Here is a 15,592-nt window from a genome sequence, read left to right on the forward strand (position 1 = left end):
ATTTCTATTTCACCTTTCATAAGTTCTTCCAGTTGGTTAATCATTAATTAATATTTAACAAGGCTTTTCCCCCCAGTGCCAAGATCTTCTCTGCACGTCTAGCTTTTAGGCCATATTTGAGCGCATCACTCACACCCATTTACGAAGCCCTAGCACTCACTACAGGCTCACTTCGAAGTACATTCATAATAGCAGATGAAGTGGGTGGTTCCTTGAGAAGATTATTCCAGTCCAAAGGCCTCTATCACTTAGAGCTTTTTTGATGCATAGAAAAGGAATCTTGAGTGAACCAATTTTCACAGAACTTTCCAACCACGCCATTACGGATCAAAATTGTTACTTCGACTTTTTCTACAGGTGTCCCATGAGTCACACTCTTCATCTCTTGCTGGAAATTCCCTCAAACTCTGGCCCTCTGAGCCGATTTTGGCTCTGGCATCTGCCAATGATGGAATGCAAATAAGGCTACCAAACCCAAAACAAAAAGAAAAACAAAAGCAAAGCCACTGCCACAGAGTTGATGCCGACTCATAGTGACCCTATAGGACAGGATAGAACTGACCTCCCCACCCCACCCACCCCGCCCGTAAATCTCCAAGACTGTTCATTCTTTACGGAAGTGGAAAGCTTCAAGTCTTCTGCAGAGAGGTTGGCTACGCCATCCAGGCTCTTATATTAATGAAAAAGGTCAGCTTTGACATGGAGACAATCTCGTTTGGGCAGAGAAGTGGTACTGTGGAGAGCAAGAGCATATCTCCAAGGGTTTTTTCTGGTGAAAGATGACTCCTGAGAATGGACACTCCATCCCAGCCAAACGCGTGGAAGCAAGTTACTTCCACCATCTTCTCCCAGCCCACCTTTCACCGCTTTGTGGATGAGGAAACATACCAGAGTTCTATTTTAGTCAACAATACACTTGGCTCAAAGCCAAGTACTTGGTGGCCCCGCCCTGTACCTATTCTGATCGTATTCCGATTCCTAGACCTCTTACGGTGCAAAGGGGTCTTGAGGTTTCTCCTCTGGGTGGTGGGCCCCTGCGCTGATGGGAGGGAATGAAACTAGCAATGTCCCTTCCCAAGCTGTTTCTCTCCTGGATTCCGGGCGGGGAGGAAGCATACACTCAGAGACTCCAATAGAGGCTTGGTGACATTCAAACTCGGGTTCCCGCCATTCCCATCGCTTCATCTCTTCCACAAGATAGTTTTGAACACGGACTCTTGAGCCTCTCACCTCTTTTGATCTGGGGACAGGGCGGGGGGACACGAGCGCAGGGACCAGCCTCCTTTGCAGGCCTAAGATTTACTATCCCCATCCCTCCAGGGCGCCCAACCCCAAGCCAAGTCTCTCAGGGCCCCACCCAGTTGATGTGACAGGCTCGTGGCCCAATCGCCTTCCAGGTTCCCAGGCCGACTGCTCGCAGCACCGGAGCCAATGGCAGCGGCCGAGGGCGCGGAGGGGCCGGCAGGGGGCGGGCGCACTGGCTTTAGAAGGCCAGCCGCAAAGATTCCGAGGGGCAGAAGTTGGCGGAGCCCGTTGGAGTGGGGCGCTCGGGCTGGACCCGGACTCGGCGAGACTTTCCGTAAGTGCTGGGTAGCTCCTGGCGGGCGCGCGCGGGAGCGCGTTCCTGGGGCTTCCACTCGGGAGGGTCCCAAGCTGAGCATCTCCCCCAACTTCAGGAGGGACGTGCTCTGCTCGGATGGAGGCTGGCGGGGGGTGAGGGTTGGAGAATTTTCTATACTGGGCTCTGGGCGCCCAGGTAATCCTTCGCAGCCAGGATGGGTGGGAGAGACCAAGCCCCTGGCCCGCGCCCTCCACCCGCCGCGAACCCATTCTCTCCCCTTAAGGCTCTCTCACGAGTTGATATGAACTTGTTGCCAACCTTGGGCTAGAAGCCTTGACGCCCCCGCCCCCGGCCCTTCTCTCCCCTTCCGCGGTGGCGGGCCCAGCCGTGGGGACGGAGCGCCCAACTTTTCCCTCCCGCATTCCTGCCCCCCCCTCCAGCCCCCACCTCGGACTCAGGAAACCCGGGAGCCAGCCGCCGGCGTCGCTTCCAGCCCCGGCCCGCCCGCCTTGGCTGACCCCGTGGGCTTCCACTGGCCTCGGGGCTCCAGGCGGGGCGCCGAGGCCTCGGGACGAAACCAGGCTCCACTTTGCCTGCCTGCCTTCGGCTGGCTTCCCTGCCCATTAGCGGGAGCATCGCGAGCGCACCGCATCTCCCTATGAGTAAGCACTTTTTCTCTGTCTCTCTCCACCCACCACCCCTTTCTATTTCGGTGGCCTACCACCCCCAGGCCATTAAGGACAGTACCTGTCAGTGCCCGGCGCCCCAGACCCCACGCCGCCTCTCTCTCTGCTCCATTCTGGGCTCTGTTGGCAACTCAGCCCTGAGTGCGCGGTCTGGCGGCAGCCGCCGAGGACCTTGAGGGGCAGAAGCAAAGGGAACACACTGCTGAACTGGCCGGTGTTGACTTTTGGCCATGGGCAGTACTTTGACGCTCTAAAGAGAGGTCAAGGGGACGATTACCCCCGGCCCTGGCTTCTAGCTAGTAGTAAAGTTGCTGCTGCTACTGCTGCTGCTGCTGCGTGGGCGGGCCCGCCAGACTTTCGAAGGTTCCAGACTGAGGAATGGAATGGGATGAATGCTGTTTTACACTTCCAATAGGCAATAAGTCTGGCGCCCCACCTGCTCTTCACAACCTCCCCAGAGGTATGCAGATGGTTGAGCACGTGGGTTGGAGAGCCTCCTTCCTTTAGGATGAGACAGGAGACTGGGAGAACCAGGTCTGTTAGGCAGGAGAGGAGGTGGAGAGGGGAGCCTGGCTGGCCGCCCAGTGGATAGACAATGTAGATGAAATGATGAAGTCCAGGGGTCCGGGGATGGTGAGCCTGCCCTCTTCTTTCTTGGGTGCCACAATGTGTTTGAGATCCTGAATTGGATCCTGGATATTCCGTTTCCAACTTAGTGACCCCACTTCCACACATGCCAGTTGGCATCACGTGCTCCAAGTCTCTGATGCCCCAAGCGTGATGGCCACATGACTTCTTGTGACTTTAAAACGAATGTAATGGCGAAGAACCGTATTCCATTAATTACCTCCCCGAGAAAGCAATGGAGTCGGGTGGGGTGAATTATGCTGGGATTTGGTTGAGGGGAACAGAATTTGGTATGCAGATTTTATCCAAAATAAAAACAGCAACTGGTTAGAAAGCAAGAGCTTTGAATGACTGTGCTGGAAGGTGCTCATGCTTTTGCCCTAGCTCCCTGTCAATCCAGTTAATGACTTTGAAAATCTAAAGATAGTTTCTTCATTCTTTTCTAGGAAAATCATCATTTTGCTCAATCCTTAGTTCATCCCTAATGCTAGATTTGAAGTCATATCCCATAAGATCATGCTTTAAAAGGGACTTCCGTATTCCTTGCCTATATTCAACTTGGATGGTTGTAGATACCAGGCATCGACATGAAGGGGTGGATAATCTTTTGACTAAATTTAACCATCAGTTCATTGTACTTTGGAATTACACGAATCAGAAACCACAGACAAAAACAGTCAGCACTTAATTCAATGCATGGACTGCTTGGGGGGTTGGCTGTCATTGGTTTGGTGGGTTTGTGGGTTTGCTTTGGTGGGCTTTGCCTGTCGCTGGTTTGGTGGAATCATAAGAGACATGAAGAAATTTTCCTTAATTGACTCGTATCCACCATGTGGCTCAAGTTGAGGTTGCTGCTGGAAAAAAACATGGCAATTTTCCTGGGCAGATTACATATTGCAGGGTATAGACATGGGCAGAGAAATCTCTGAGGCCGGGAGTTTAAAAGCTTTAATTATTTTCAAAAATGGATCCAGTTGATAACACATTCAGGCTGGAAAACAAGTAGGGCAGAAGCTATAAAAATGAAACTTGGAACATTTCAGAGATTTGGGCCTTGGATGCATGCTTCAGTCAAAAACCCTTTGTCTACTATTGCAACCTCTGAATAACTTATGCATTTCTTTCTTTTTTTTCCTGGGCCTTGGCTTCAGAGCCTCAAAAAAGCTAGCACTAACTTTAAATATTTAAAACATGCTTCTGACCCCAAGGCTCAATTTGTGACATAGATTAGTTTGGAATGGGTTTAAACTGGAGTTAACTACGATGGAAGCAACCCGGTGGTGTAGTATTTGAGTGCTTGGCTACAAACCTAAAGGTCACCTGTTTGAACCCACAAGTGACTCCACGGGAAAAAGATGAGGACATCTGATTCTGTAAAGAATTGGATACCTTATCCCTAAGGCTCTCAGCCCACAGAATTTAATTGTTTGGGGATGCTCCCCACCCTTCCCATGTAAAATCGACCTTAAGAATTACTTTTTTTGGAGTGGGTGGGGTATGATCTAAAAATCAAAGTTCTTTTAAAAATTGGCAGGGGAGTATTATTTTTTTAATGTCTGCTATTAGCTCCAACAAATTCCAAATGCCTTTCTTTACCTGTAAAATCACAGTGGAGAACCAATGAACTTGTGTTTTATCTTGAGATGCACCCAATCACCATTGAACACCAAGGTCTCTAATCTGTCATTATCTAGACTCATTTGCTTTAAAAAAAATATGAGGTAAATGCTATGTTGGACAGAAATATTAATTCTATGTTTTGGGTGAAATTGTTAGTCTTTTCCACCAACAGTACCATGCATATTAGACTTGACCTGGAAAATTTATATCGGCAGGATTTGGGGACCCAAGGCACTCTTATAAACCAAAGTAAATTTTATGCCCAGGCAAACAATATGACAGTCCCTGAAAAGAAAAGGGTTAGCTTCGCCATGGACTTGAGCCCCAAAGTGATTCTTTTCAGTACAACTGAAGAGAGAAGAAAGTCCACTTCTGATTATTGCAAATCCTATTTTAGGGATTATTTTTACTTGGCTTTCCAAGAAATATACTGACATCATAATCTTAGCACAGTTTGATACTGAGTATTCTCTAGCATCATGTAGGACTTAGATGTTAGGTGAATGTATAATGTCAAACAGGTTTTGTTTTTCTTTGTGTTGGGTCTTTGGTATGTATAGTTTCCAAAAATAGATAGTATCAAATAGAATTTGAAAATAAACATGTGCCATTACATGACTACTTGAGTATGTGTGTTTAGAATTATTTCATACTTAAGTGACAATTCCACTTTGGGTAAAAAACAATCCAGCGGGATCAAAATTGGATTGATGACAATAATAAGACTCGGTTTAGGAAAACACACAGCCAGGTCATGTCTTGAGTATGTCAAGTTGTTTTAGAGAGTGATATTCGATATGATGCATGTTCATTAGTTTCTAGAGCTTTTGGGATACATTATAGCTTTGGAATCTCTTTTAGGTATCAGTGTTCGACCTAGCTGATTTTTGCTAGAACTTTGGCTATTGTTTGACTTCGAAATATTATTTTTAAAACCTGCCAAATCTGATTTGACTTGGGCCATTTTGTTGTACTTACAGAGATAAGACATTATCAAAGAACGCACAGTAATCTTAGCAGTACTGAGTTTGCATTATTCTTAGCCCTTGAAGGAAATATCAGTGAGAAAAACTTGTTTAAGAGTTGAAGAAGCACTGATGTTAAAATGAAACATTTTTGACATCAAAGGGATGTCAAAAACTAAACAAACTCACTGCCATCAAGTCAATTCTGACTCATAATGACCCTATAGGACAGAGTAGAACTGCACACCGCCCCCCAACTAGGGTTTCTGAGAGTGTAAATCTTTAGAGGAGTAGAAAGCCTCATCTTTCTGCTGATCAAGAAAAGAGGATGTTAAATTTGGTCGCAGTTGAACTAGACTCTGCAACTGACTCCGCCACTGATTCATTGTTTGACCTTGAATAACTGTCATCAATTGAGGACATATGTCAGACACTCTGCATTTTCTCATTTTAAAATTATGAGAATGGTTTAAGATTTCTGGCTTGCTCGGATTTTTAGGTTTTTAAATTTTTTCCTGCTTCAGTCCCTCTTAGAAGGGTCATGTTAGATTTGTGTATGTTCCTTTGTACATTTAAGATTGCTCGCTACATGATAGTCAAGATAGACCCCTGAGAAACACTGGCAGGAGTAAGGGTTCCCTGAGGTTGAGGGAAGTGAGAGACAGGGAGAAAAGGGGATGGGAGGGGGAGGGGGAGTTGATAGCCCTCCTAGATGATTGTATAGCCCAAACCTTCCTAATGCCGCCGCCCTTTAATACAGTTCCTCATGTTGTGGTGACCCCGCAACCATAAAATTATTTTCATTGCTACTTCATAACTTCACTTTTGCTACTGTTATGAATCAGGCAATCCCTGTGAAAGGGTCATTCGACCTCCAAAGGGTTGAGACCGACAGGTTGAGTACTGCTGGTACAGCCCCACTCAATGGGATTGAACAACAGAACTGTGTGGGCAGGGGAGGGATATATTGGAACGAGTAAGATATGTCAATAAAATATTATTTAATCATAATAAAAGAAACAATAACAGGAGTAATGGATCCCCAAGGGTACAGGGAGGGGGGAGGGGGAGCTGATAGCATTGATGACTGTATAACCCCACTCCATGGGATCAAATAACTGAATAACAGAATTGCATGTGCATGGATATATTGGATTGTGTAAGATAATGGCAAAAAAAATTATAGTAAAAATAAAAGGGCATAATGGTTCCTTGGAGGCAGAGTGGGTGAGGGAGGGGAGAAAGGGGAGAAGATATCAAGGAGTTCAAGGAGAAAATTGTTTGAAACGGATTGTGGTAGCAATTGTACAAGACTGCAGGAGGTGATTGAAGTATGGAATGCTAAGATATCTGTAAGAGCTCCTAATAAAATGATTTAAACATTTTTTCCTGCTTACTAAACACAGACACACCTCATTTTATTGCGCTTCGCTTTGTGGAGCTGGGCAGATAAGTAACTCTGCTTAACAAATGGAAAGTTTGTGGTAACCTTGCGCTGAGCAAGCCCATTAGACCCATTTGCCCAGCAGCGTGTGCTCACACTTTGGTAGTTCTCACATTATCTCAAACCTTTTTCATAACACCGTTCACATGTAGCAGACTAGTCGAACCAAGCCACCATGACACTGGGAAGCCACACATTCCGTGTGACTCACTCTCTTGTGATATACTCTATTGCAGTGGTCTCAACCCAAATCTGTAATGTTGCCAGGGTATGCCTACAGTTACTGTCCGGTTTACTGTAATTTTATTCATCAGTTAATTTTCCAAAGATAAATGCAAACTACAGTGAGCCAAATGCAATGCCTGCTTGGCAACTGGATTCAGTGTAGGAAGATCAATTGCCTATCTGGCTAGCATGAGGGACCATTTTTATCATTCTTTGACAAGGGTTTTGGCATATTAAACTTACTGATTTTATGATCAGAGAAAGCTTAGCTGTTCGCAAGAGCTTAGAAGTTTTTTTTATGATGAGAGGGTAATGGTGTTTTTTGGAAAGGTCATTGAGCACAAGCTAGGGTTGATTGTGCAGTCTGGACAGGTAGTCCTATTTGAGTAGGTGACTGAAGTTCTTACCTGCATTTTCCTTTTCTTCCAGCCATCAGTTTACAATCTGTCTTCTGGCCATGCTGAAAGGATGAGTTCTGTGTATCTTTAGCCTTGTAGCAGACAGGTGCTATCTGAACTCAAAAATATTGTATAGAGGAGTATATCATAGAAACATAAAGGTTGTCCAAAGACTTCAGAGAGATGGTCCAGGTCTCATCGTCTAAGTCTTGCAACATTTTTCCTAGTTTGTAAATTTTCTCCAGCTGAACAGTTTTTACCAACAAAGAAGAGATGCAGTGAAATATAAGAGAAATGGTTAGCCAAAAGACACAATAAACATGTTTTATGAAATTTAAAAAAATCCCTCATATATTGTGCAAAATGGCCTGTGAAAGCCATTAAGGTAGCAGTGTGTTTGTCTCTGTTAACTACTGAGTAATATTTTGGACTTCATTGGCAATCATGATAGAGTGCACTGGCTTATTACACTTCATTTATACTTTCGGGATTGTCTGTTATAAGAGGTTTTATGTAAAATTATGCACAAAACGTCTAATATTTCCCCTCATAATTGAAACCTAAAGGAGGACAACATAGGATCTGGAAAAGTACATAATCCTTAAAATGGGACAGTGTGAGATTAATGTAGACCTTCTTCTGAAAAAAAACAGTTGTGTTGGACAGGATAAATTCTGAGGTCAATTTTAAGCTCTCTCCCTCAAAACTATGAACTTGTATCTACTTTTCAATGTTTTGTTTCATCTTGCCAATTAGAAGATGGATTCTTTAAAACTGTCATTCACAGAGTTATCATGCTGTTGTCATTTTATGGTGTTATGATATTTGATAAATTTTTCTAGCTGTTATTTATATCAACTGATTATAAGTAAGGAAAATGAAATCCAGAAAACCCTGAGCTCAGTTATTTTCTTGAAAATACCCTGGTCTCATTAAACTAGTTCAGAAGAGGGGATTCTTTTTGTTACTGAAAATCTGTGCCTTTTGTGAAAGTCTAATCTTTCTATCATCTCTGGTGTATAAGATTAAATAAAAAGTTTTTTTTTCTTTCTTATAACCCAATCATTGAAAATATAACTCTTGATCCCTTAAAGTAAAACTGGCATATATTAGCTTGTATTTTCTATAAGATGCTCATTGGCAGTATACTACTGACACTGTCTCCATAGAGAAATGCAATATTAAATATAGTGTGAACACTCATTGACAGTATACTGCTGACACTGTCTCCATGGAGAAATGCAATATTTAAAGATGCCTTTTCCCTTGAATTTCTTAAATTACTCGTGTTTCCATTTTGGCCTTTTTTGACTGTTCTTTTCAACATTTGTGGGCTTCTGTCAGGGAGAATTGGCAGACTATGCTGCAAAGTGTTTGTGTGATGTTTCCCAGGGTATACCCTATTGCTATAGGAATTTATATGTATGGATTACCGTACTCTGTCTACTGGGTCAGTATCTAAAGGACTGTGTGTTTGATATTTTCAAAATCACTTTCCTTTGGATTAAACTAAATAAAAGTTCATAGCAAACATTTTCAAGAAAAAGTAAACACGAGTTTATGGAGCGAAAATTACTCATAATTGTAACACCTGCTCATATAGTTTATCTGTTTCATATGTAAAGCGGGACACTATCTAAAATTAGACTATATTGTATATCATATAATATGTGTCCTATTTTCACTTTTACACGATGAAGGTGTTTTCATGTAAATAAATATTTTGGAAAGTGTTTAAAATTACCGAGTATTCTTCATAATGGATAGTCCATTTAGATTGCTTCCATATCCCATAATCTTCAATGGCCATCCTTGGGAAAGTCATATTGCAGCTCTGTGATATCCGTAGGATAAATACCTGAAAGAGAAATTGAAATTTATTTTATTTTAAAGATGAATTCCTCTGGAAGTCTCTGAAATAGAAACATTGGCTTAACCAAGAGGAAACCCCTAAAATCTCACACCATGGTATTTAAAAGCAAAAAAGCAAAACCAAACAAAGCCAATCCCCTACTCTTTAAATAGTCTAGCATATGTGAATCTAAAATGGAACTAGTTTAAGTATATGTCTTGAAATATTTTGTTTTCCTCTGATCTAGTTAGCAGGTGTGAAGCAGGATGAAGTAGAATCCTGTGGGGTGTACAATCATAGGAAGTTCTATTTTTTAAAATACTTGCTCGTTAATAGGGGAGGGAGACAAGTTGATTTTAAAATAGCTTTTAGAGTTTAGAAAGTTCAAAGTTTATTTGTGCCCTTAAATGTTCAATATTCTAATGAAACTTCTAATCATGCAGTTGGTTAAATGTCTGTGCATATTGATTGATACCTTTTGCCTTAGGCTATTGGCTCTTCAATTACTTAAACATTGCCACATTAAATCCAAAGTTTTATGTTACTTTATTCAGGCTGCTTACATAATGTAAGCAAACCACATCTTCTTCCATCAAGTCAATTCCAACTCTTAGTGACCCTATGTCGGGTTTCGAAGACTACATCTTATGGGACCAGGTAGCCTCCTCTTTCTCTGCCTAACAGCTGGTGGGTGAGAATAGTGGACTTGAACTTACCAGTTCAGTGCTCGTTCTACAGCACTACCAAGCTGTTAGGTAGAGAAAGACTAGGCTTTCCACTCCCATAAACAGGTACAGTCTCGGAAACTCACAGGAGGTAGCTATGAAGCAGCATAGACTCCGGGGCAGTGAGTTTGGTTCTTGTAATACGCTAGTTGCTTTGTAAATATTCTCTTTTAATTGAGCTTCCTTTATGACCCAAAAGTGCTGTGGAAAACTTGTTTGACTCAACAACTTATTCCCACCAACTTCTTTAATTCTTTAGGGGATCATGGACATACCTATGATAGTCAACATGAGTTTAAACTTAAGTTGTGGATTCCAGTGACTTAGCTATTTTATACCTCTGAGACAGTTGGGTTGTATCTCAAATTCTCTAAATCCCAACTTCCCCTTTTATAAAATGAGAATAGCACCACTTGCTTTTTAAGTGTTGCCCTTACAATTAAAAGAGAATATTAGAATGCTAGTATTGCTTTGTGTGAGTGTCTTTATTTCTTTTAGTTCAAACACTTCCTTAAGTGTTATTAATTCTCTCAGTCTCACTGCCATTGAGTTGATTCTCACTCATAGTCACCATATAGATCGGTTTCTCCCCCTATATTATTAGGTGACATTGTAAAAATATGGCTTCTATCTAAAGGGGTGGGATTTTCCCAATGTTCCAAGTTGAAGCACCATGGCTTAGCTAAGAAGCACATTTGACATTTAATTTAGCCTTTATTGAGAGCATGCTATCAAGCAGTCTAAAGAACTAGCTCCCAAAAGAAAATGGAAAATAACTAGTCAGAATCTAAAATGATAGAGAGAGCCAAATAAAACAAATCCATTGCTACTGAATCAATTATTACTCATAGAAACTCTGTTTGGGTAGAACTGCTTCTTCGGGTTTCTGAAACTGTAACTCTGTACAAGTGTAGAAAGCTTCATTTTTCTACCATGGAGTGGCTGGCTTCAAACTGCTGACCTTGAAGTTAGCAGCACATTGCCATTAGCAGCAATTGCCCACTAGACCATCACCATGATGGAGAGAGCCCATCCTTCCAAGGCTGCCTGTATCCATTAGAAATAGGTATATTCAAAACATATCAACCTTACATTTATGATGCCCATTATTTCCTCTTGTAGAAAATTTTCAAAGCAAAGGCCTTGAAAATTTGGATGACGAATGAAGGATGCTGGCATATTCAACAAATATTTTGAGCAATTTGAGTCTCTGGGTTAAAACAGCAGCAAAATCATCATTGTAAGTGCTTATGAGCAATCAAAACTTTAGATTTTTTTCCTATAGTGAATCATAATCAAAGAGAGATACCAATAAGCCTATCCTGATATCCCATGAAGATGTACAGCCTCGGAAACCCTATACAAGATCACTATGAACCCAATCGACCTGATTTGCAGTGGGTTTAGTTAAAGCTTGCTTTAACAATAAGCAAGGGTGATAAATTTACATGTCTAAAATTATTGGCCAATCCATCCATTTGTGCCTCAGCCTAAATCCAAACACCTTAGTTTTCATTGCTTCTCAGGAAAAAAGCGAACTAGAATTTATTTGTGGGTGCCAATAGAAAAGCAAGAACTTCCCCAACCAAAAGAATTGTGTAAGGATGAAGGAAGGTCAAGTTGATCCCGTTGAAATATCTAAGTATTTTGTGAAAGAAAAATAATCATGTTCATGATAAAACAGTGGAAAACTTTAAACTCTGATCTACATTTTCAAGCAGATAGTGAGAAGTACAACCTACAGATGGATTCCTAGTTAACCAGTTTGTAGAAGAATAATGTTCATTCAACTAACAACAAAAGTTTTCTGAAGACTATTAGGGCTAGGACTGCAAGGATGAATAAAATATTCTCACATTCTACAAGAAGAGAAACACTCAAAGATAATACTGTATTTCGTGATGCTAAAAATATTCACCATGTAGAAACTAAACTTAAATATGGTCTTTTTTCCCAACATGAAATAATTTTTAAATTTAAACCTTGTGCGAACAAAGGCATTCACTTATGACCAAATATAATCAAATCTAAACTAAGAACACATCAAACTTAAACATTGTTATTTCTTTGCAATAATTATCATATCCTTAAAAAAGAGCCCACGATGAGTTAATTTTACTTAAATAGAACACTGCTCAGCCTATAAATGAAGGTCAGCAGACACTAGTGCCTTGGAATAAAATAGCCCTTTGGCAAGAAAATGAACCACACCCCATTTCGTGCTTACAAAAATAAAATTCTTTCCAGCTTTACTAAATTGTAGATGTTGTGCTCCGTGTGTCCTTCTGTAGTAGTTGGTTCAGCAGCTGTGGAAAGGTTCACGTATGCAGACCTTAAAAAGCATCGATTTGTGATTACTTGTATAGGGAGCTCATCCTTTCTGTAGTACAGTGTTCTGGTAAGTTTTAATTAATTAATTCAACAGATAATAATAGCAAGTAACTGCAGACATAGTGGCACTTGCCTGAACTTCTGGATTGTCACCGATTTTAAACAGTGTAGGGAGTCCTGGGATTTCAAATCGGATTAAGTATTCCATGTAGTAAGAAAAGATCAAAGCCATATACTCTATATCTGCTGTTTATGGCTTTCAAAGATGTGTTCTTCTGGCATGAAAGTAAAATAAGCCCTGGGACTAAGGGCCATTTTCCAGGTTATTTTACACTGTACCAACGACAGAGCAGATACTCAATATATGTGTGAAAGAATGAAAAATGGGTGGCCATGAATGGTCCTTGGTGATCAAAGTTTAAATATGTGTGTGTGAGGTCGGTGGGTTGGGGGGGGGGATGTTACATTGGGAAACCTAATCAGCAAATCAGCAATTCATGAATCATGGAATAAAATATGTGTGATGTGAACCTATAACAAAACCGTGCGAATGACTGTCTGGTTTTTGTCTTTCAGTTGCTTTCAGCAGGTGATTATAAGTGAATGTTATAGATGGCTTTTCGTAAGAACTCTAGAATCCCAGAGGAAACTAGGACAAGGATATTAAATGTCTAACCACATACTGGCTAATGAGTAGAGGTGATACAAGAGTGTTGTTATGACATTTCATTTCTCACTTGTGACCCTAGCGATGCTTATGGGTTAGCCGTTGGGCTGTTAACAGTAAGCACATTGGTGCTAATGTACCAGCCATTCCAAGGGAAAAAAATTAAGCTTGCTGCTCTCTTAAAGATAGGCAGTTTCAGAAAACCCTAGATTGGATCCTGGAGTTGAAATTGGCTTGATGGTAGTGAGTTTTGATTTTTGTGGATGTCATTCATGCCAATTCTTGCTTTGCTTGAGCACGATTTCATTTTCTATCTTGGCATATCTGTTTTTTTCCATTTCTTGTTGCTTACTGGCTTGTTTCCTCCCGAGAAAGACAGTGGTTTCTACCCCCATAAAAAGTTACACTCAGAAACCTGCAGGGGCAGTTCCACCCTGACCTGTGGAAACACTGAGTCCGAACAGGCTGGATTGGCAGTGAAATTTGTTGTTGTTGTTGTTGTTGTTACTGGTGTGTTATTCCAGTCATCAGTTTGAAACCAGCAGCTGTTCCATGGGATCTCTATTCCTGTAAAGCTTTATAGTCTGGGGACCAATTGGGACAATTCTATTCTGTCCTAGGAGGTTGCTATGAGTCTGAATCACCTCAATGGCAGTGAGTTTGAGGTTTTTGACTATTTTTACTGATCATCTAAAGCGATATAGACGACAATGATGGGGGATGAGTCTCTTGCTCCTTACCCTACTTAGCTTTTCTCTTCTCACTATAAATTTAAGCAACACATTCAGGGTTCTCAACTGTGTGTAATTAAAGTAATTCTTCTTGATGATTAGTAAATCCCTGAATAATAAGTAAACCATGGAGTCCATATATACAACTTCTTTAGGTGCCTTTCAACTCATAGCTACCCTGGGTACAACAGAAGGAAACACTGCCCAGTCCTGCACCGTCCTTACAATTAATTTATGCTTGAGCCCATTGTTGCAGCCACTGTAGCAATCCATCTCCGGAAAAGGCCTCCCTCTTTTTCACTGCCCCCACTTTTTAATTAGTTTCAGTCATAACTGTGATCCTCAGTGCTGAGAAAAGCATCTAGCGTACCAGTGTAGTAGTTGTTCAGTAACACTGAATATTGGTGGCATTGTTATCTTTACCATGAAGATACAGAACAGTTCTGTCACCACAAGGATCCCTCCATATCCTCTTCATTCCCTGAATCCAGGAAACCACTAATCTCTTCCCCATTTCTAAAATTTGGTCTTTTTACAAATGTTAAATAATGCAATCATATAATGTGTAATCTTTGAGGATTGACTTTCTTTACTCAGCATACGTCTCTGGAAATTCACCAAAGTTGTTTATACCAACAGTTTATTCCTTTATCACTGAATAGAATTCCATGGTATAGATGTACCAGTTTGTTGACACAACATTCACCTGTTGAAAGCCATCTAAGCCATTGCCAATTTGGGGCTATTACAAAATGAAAACCATTGTAAACAGTTTTCCTATGTTTTGTGTGGATATAAAATTTCATTTCTCTGGGATAAATGCTCAAAAAAGCTGCACTATATGGTAATTTGGGAATTAGTTTTATATTAAAAACTGCCAAATTTTCAGAATACTAGTACCATTTAATATCTCCGCAGCAATGTATGAGATAACCAATTTTTCCACATGCATGAGCAGCATTTGGTATGACCGCAATTTTTACTTTAACTATTTCTGGTAGTTGTGCAGTGATTTCTCCTTATCTTTTAAGTTATATTTCCCTGCTGACTACTGATGTTTGAACATCTTTTCATGCACTTGTTGGTCCTGGAAGGAGCCCTAATGGCTTAGTGGTTACATGTAGGGCTGTGATCCCTGAAGTCAGCAGTTCAAAACCATGAGCTGCTCCTCCTGAGAATGGCAGTGCTTTCTACCCCCATAAAGAGCTGTACTCTTGGAAACCCACAGGGGCAGTTCTACCCTGACGTGTAGAGTCGCTGTGAGTCCCAATGGACTGGATGGCCATGAGATTTGTTGTTGATGGTGATGGTGATCATTTGTATATCCTTCTTTCAGTGAATTGTCTGAGTGTTTTATCCATTTTCTAATTAGACTTATTTTAATGTTGGGTTTCAAGTGTTCTTTTAGGTGTTCTAGATATTAGCACTTTGTCAGATATGTGGTTGGCAGAAATATATATATATTCTATCATCCTCTAAACACAGGGTATTTTCACAGAACAAATGCTTTTCATTTTAATGAGGTCCAAATTTTTGATTTATCCTTTTATGGATAGTATTTTTTGGTGTCATGTCTAAGAACTCTTTATCAGGCTATGGTTCCTGAATAATTGCGCCCATTTTCCCCCTAAATGTTTTGTTTTACATTTAAGGGTGTGATCCATTTGAGTTAAATTTTATGTGAGGTGTGATGTTTAGGTGAAGGTACTTTTCAATTTTTAATGGTTTATACAACTGCTGCAGCATCATTTGTTGAAAAG

General features: G+C 41.1%; 1 protein-coding gene across 2 annotated transcripts in view; it reads left to right on the forward strand.

Moving 5' to 3' along the window:
• Positions 1-1,498: 1,498 nt before the first annotated feature.
• PLS3 (plastin 3) overlaps positions 1,499-15,592 on the forward strand; it is a 95,335-nt gene continuing 81,241 nt past the window's right edge. For both annotated transcript variants that reach the window (XM_013006522.2, XM_004710062.4), the window contains exon 1: positions 1,499-1,579. The gene's annotated coding sequence lies outside the window, so the exon portion shown is untranslated. The remainder of the gene's footprint in view (positions 1,580-15,592) is intronic.

The sequence above is a fragment of the Echinops telfairi genome, unplaced genomic scaffold (assembly GCF_000313985.2).
Source record: "Echinops telfairi isolate 266 unplaced genomic scaffold, ASM31398v2 ScPeMD7_7427;HRSCAF=8465, whole genome shotgun sequence".
NCBI lineage: Eukaryota > Metazoa > Chordata > Mammalia > Afrosoricida > Tenrecidae > Echinops > Echinops telfairi.